Here is a 5059-nt window from a genome sequence, read left to right as displayed (position 1 = left end):
CACCCCCCACCTCCAAATGGACTCAAAAACCCCTCCCAGTAATTCCCAAACCAGCACCCTGCTCTAATCCCCTTTGTGGGCTGTAGCCCTCTACTTATCTCTCAGACATCTGGGGATGCCGGTCTCAGGTACGAAGAAAGGCCACCTCGTCAGCCGGGAAGGTCCTGCTGTCACCGGGCTCTGGTCTCTTAGACAGCTAGATTAAAGAAAACCAAACATCAGTGCCTGATCTTGGCAGCCCATCTTGGCCAAAACCCCACAAGTCTGTTACTCACCATGCTCCTAGGAATGCTCAGCTGCTGGGCTCACACGCTTCGAGACCGAGGACTTCGTCACAGGGGGTGCCTGGGTAAAGAGGAGATGAGGTGATTTCTCATGGCTGAAACCTGAGTGGACCCTCGCTCCTCCTCCCTACTTCCCCGACTCACCCCGACTCCTTGGCAGTTGCCAAAGGCCACCTGGATGGCACCTTTAAATAGAAAAGTTCAGGGCTTCACCACCAGGTCCTGTAATACATCCACGGGGCTCACGAGAGCAGGAAACTCGGCGCGTCGGCCGGTTGGTGACGGCGGCTTGGCATACTCCGAGTGGATTGCCTAAAGCGCACAAACGAGAATGGAAACTTAGAGCTGCACCAGAAACTGAGAGCTGAGCAATAACAACTACTTCTCTCCACTGCTCACCTTGACTGCTGGTATCCAGATTTACTTCCTAGAAAGAAAGACAAAGAACAGTGCTGTAACAGAGTCACCATTTACACTTCTGCTGCAAAGACAAATGGTGCTCACCTGCTCGGGGGAAACCCCTCATCCGGGATGGGGCCCTCTGGCACAGATTTAATCCATCTGCATCTGAAAGAAAGTTAGGACAAGAGTCAAACCGTTGCAGGATAACTTAAGAGCTCCAGATATCCTGTGTCCATCTACAAACCCCATCTAGAGTCCAACTACACCCCACATTACAAACTTCAAGTCCCCGGGACTTCTCCTATTGCACCAGGCTGTGCGGCAGGGCAGAGCAGCTCCGGCACAGATATGTGCAAACACCCGTGACCCAGGACAGACAGGACGTGACAAAACAAAGGACACGAGACACGGAGAGAAAAACACTTGGCAAGGAAAATGGCTGCAGGGACTGAGAGAATGCAAAATGAGATGACTGAGCTGAGACCGATGGTGAGCTGATGAGGCTCAGAGAACCCTGGAGGAAGAAGATGCTAACTGAATCATTTATTCCAAGATGGATGCAAAGATGGACGCCCGAGAATCCTACAGTCAGAAGCCTCTACCTGTCCTCACATTCTTTCAAGTCCTAGCCCGCCACAATGGATGCTGGCGGGGCATAGCTGTCCGTACAGCTCAGAACAAGACCTGAAAAGACATCTGACCGGATGCTTCCAAAGAGAGAAGAGAGTCTGATGCCTGTCTGAGCTCCCGAGTCAAAAGTTCTAGGGCCTGGGTGCCAGGCCAAGGAATGCAGAGATCGCAGATGCTAAGAATGATGCCGAGGTTCCTGACAGGCCCCTCAGGGGGCTGAGGTAAAAGACATGAGATACACAAACAACACATAAGGCACAATAGACAAGTGACACCAGACACACCGGGACTGCTCTGCCCTGCGCACATCAGCGCTGTGATCACAAGTGAGACTTCGCTTTTATGGGGCCTAAGGGGCCACCTCATGAACACCCCCCACCTCCAAACGGACTCAAAAACCCCTCCCGGTAATTCCCAAACCAGCACCCTGCTTTAATCCCCTCTGTGGGCCGTAGCCCTCTACTTATCTCTCAGACATCTGGGGATGCCGGTCTCAGGTGCGAAAGAAAGGCCACCTCGTCAGCCGGGAAGGTCCTGCTGTCACCGGGCTCTGGTCTCTTAGACAGCTAGATTAAAGAAAACCAAACATCAGTGCCTGATCTTGGCAGCCCATCGGCCAAAACCCCCACAAGTCTGCTACTCACCATGCTCCTAGGAATGCCCAGCTGCCTGGGCTCACACGCTTCGAGACCGAGGCCTTCGTCACAGGGGGTGCCTGGGTAAAGAGGAGATGAGGTGATTTCTCGTGGCTGAAACCTGAGTGGACCCTCGCTCCTCCTCCCTACTTCCCCGACTCACCCCGACTCCTTGGCAGTTGCCAAAGGCCACCTGGATGGCACCTTTAAATAGAAAAGTTCAGGGCTTCATCATCAGGTCCTGTAATACATCCACGGGGCTCACGAGAGCAGGAAACTCGGCGCGTCGGCCGGTTGGTGACGGGGGCTTGGCATACTCCGAGTGGATTGCCTAAAGCGCACAAACGAGAATGGAAACTTAGAGCTGCACCAGAAATTGAGAGCTGAGCAATAACAACTACTTCTCTCCACTGCTCACCTTGACTGCTGGTATCCAGATTTACTTCCTAGAAAGAAAGACAAAGAACAGTGCTGTAACAGAGTCACCATTTACACTTCTGCTGCAAAGACAAATGGTGCCTCACCTGCTCGGGGGAAACCCCTCACCTGGGATGGGGCCCTCTGGCACAGATTTAATCCATCTGCATCTGAAAGAAAGTTAGGACAAGAGTCAAAGCGTTGCAGGATAACTTAAGAGCTCCAGATATCCTGTGTCCATCTACAAATCCCATCTAGAGTCCAATTACACCCCACATTACAAACTTCAAGTCCCCGGGACTTCTCCTATTGCACCAGGCTATGCGGCAGGGCAGAGCAGCTCCGGCACAGATATGTGTGCAAACACCCGTGACCCAGGACGGACAGGACGTGACAAACAAAGGACACGAGACACGGAGAGAAAAACACTTGGCAAGGAAAATGGCTGCAGGGACTGAGAGAATGCAAAATGACATGACTGAGCTGAGACCGATGGTGAGCTGATGAGGCTCAGAGAACCCTGGAGGAAGAAGATGCTAACTGAATCATTTATTCCAAGATGAATGCAAAGATGGACGCCCGAGAATCCTACAGTCAGAAGCCTCTACCTGTCCTCACATTCTTTCAAGTCCTAGCCCGCCACAATGGATCCTGGCGGGGCATAGCTGTCCATATGGAGCTCAGAACAAGACCTGAAAAGACATCTGACCGGATGCTTCCAAAGAGAGAAGAGAGTCTGATGCCTGTCTGAGCTCCCGAGTCAAAGTTCTAGGGCCTGGGTGCCAGGCCAAGGAATGCAGAGATCGCAGATGCTAAGAATGATGCCGAGGTTCCTGACAGGCCCCTCAAAGGGCTGAGGTAAAAGACATGAGATACACAAACAACACATAAGGCACAATAGACAAGTGACACCAGACACACCGGGACTGCTCTGCCCTGCGCACCTCAGCGCTGTGATCACAAGTGAGACTTTGCTTTTATGGGGCCTAAGGGGCCACCTCATGAACACCCCCCACCTCCAAAGCGGACTCAAAAACCCCTCCCGGTAATTCCCAAACCAGCACCCTGCTTTAATCCCCTCTGTGGGCCGTAGCCCTCTACTTATCTCTCAGACATCTGGGGATGCCGGTCTCAGGTACGAAGAAAGGCCACCTCGTCAGCCGGGAAGGTCCTGCTGTCACCGGGCTCTGGTCTCTTAGACAGCTAGATTAAAGAAAACCAAACATCAGTGCCTGATCTTGGCAGCCCATCGGCCAAAACCCCCACAAGTCTGCTACTCACCATGCTCCTAGGAATGCCCAGCTGCCTGGGCTCACACGCTTCGAGACCGAGGCCTTCGTCACAGGGGGTGCCTGGGTAAAGAGGAGATGAGGTGATTTCTCGTGGCTGAAACCTGAGTGGACCCTCGCTCCTCCTCCCTACTTCCCCGACTCACCCCGACTCCTTGGCAGTTGCCAAAGGCCACCTGGATGGCACCTTTAAATAGAAAAGTTCAGGGCTTCATCACCAGGTCCTGTAATACATCCACGGGGCTCACGAGAGCAGGAAACTCGGCGCGTCGGCCGGTTGGTGACGGCGGCTTGGCATACTCCGAGTGGATTGCCTAAAGCGCACAAACGAGAATGGAAACTTAGAGCTGCACCAGAAATTGAGAGCTGAGCAATAACAACTACTTCTCTCCACTGCTCACCTTGACTGCTGGTATCCAGATTTACTTCCTAAAAAGACAAAGAACAGTGCTGTAAGATAGTCACACTTTACACTCCCCCTGCAGAGACAAACAGTGACTGACCTGCTCGGGGGGACCTCCTCACCTAGGAGGAGGTCGATGGATTTCCCCCTGGATTTTATCCTCTGCATCTGAAAGAAAGTGAGGACAAAAGTCAAAGGGCTGCAGGATAACTTCACAGCTCCAAGCATCTTCTGCCTATCTAGGAATATCATCTAGAGTCCGGCAACACCCCACAAACTGCAAGTCCCTGGACTTGTCCTATTGCAGCAGGCTGTGAGGCAGGGCAGAGCAGCTCCGGTGCAAACATGTGCAGGCACCCGTGACACAGAATGTGACAAATAGGGGGATGTTAAACACGACACATTATGCTTGTGGTGAGGGCCTCGAGGGGAAAAGGCAAAAGGGAACCCAAAGACACACTAGGTAACACAGTACACCGGACAACACACCATGGACGCTGTTCTGCGCTGCCTGCCTGAAAGCTGCCATCAAAAGTAGAGCCTCTCCCTTTAGCTGTCCTAAGAGGCCCCTTGGAGAAGATTGCTTTTCCCTCTGCTAATTTTTAAATCTGTCCCAAGAACTCCCAACCTGCTACTTTCCCATCATCCCATCTCTGGGCCATGGCCCCCAACTTATCTTTTGGATGATTGGTGATGTTGATCCACGTTGCATCTGAAATGAGTCTGCCTCAGAGGGCCCAGTGATCGCCTGTTAGCCTCTCAGTCAGCTACAATAAAAAAAAAAAAAACCAAACCAGTATGAGTACAGAGTTATGTGGGCCAAATCCCAGCAAGTCAGCTACTTGCCCTCTCCTGAGTGTGCCTGGCTCCTTCAGGCTCCAGCTTCATCCTGATCCCAGGGCTGTGGCCTTTATCAGGAGCGGCACCTGAGTTAGAGAAAGGCAAAGCTAAATGGCATTCCTGTGAGTGCAGTGGATGACCTTGTGTGCTGTAAGACAT

General features: G+C 52.4%; 2 long non-coding RNA genes across 2 annotated transcripts; both read right to left on the bottom strand.

Annotated features, from left to right (window-relative positions):
- Positions 1–340: 340 nt before the first annotated feature.
- On the bottom strand, positions 341–3169 carry LOC115916991. Its single transcript, XR_004061655.1, has 7 exons — positions 2476–3169; positions 2370–2397; positions 2115–2282; positions 1961–2031; positions 789–1882; positions 684–711; positions 341–596 (listed from the first exon to the last, which is right to left on the bottom strand). It is a non-coding gene; the product is annotated as an uncharacterized LOC115916991 (long non-coding RNA).
- A 217-nt stretch (positions 3170–3386) lies between these two features.
- LOC115916992 lies at positions 3387–4290 on the bottom strand. Its single transcript, XR_004061656.1, has 5 exons — positions 4161–4290; positions 4059–4086; positions 3804–3971; positions 3650–3720; positions 3387–3571 (listed from the first exon to the last, which is right to left on the bottom strand). It is a non-coding gene; the product is annotated as an uncharacterized LOC115916992 (long non-coding RNA).
- Between the last annotated feature and the right edge of the window lie 769 nt (positions 4291–5059).

The sequence above is a fragment of the Camarhynchus parvulus genome, unplaced genomic scaffold (assembly GCF_901933205.1).
Source record: "Camarhynchus parvulus unplaced genomic scaffold, STF_HiC, whole genome shotgun sequence".
NCBI lineage: Eukaryota > Metazoa > Chordata > Aves > Passeriformes > Thraupidae > Camarhynchus > Camarhynchus parvulus.
Note: the sequence above shows the minus strand (reverse complement) of the source record. Positions and strands in the feature narration are given on the sequence as shown.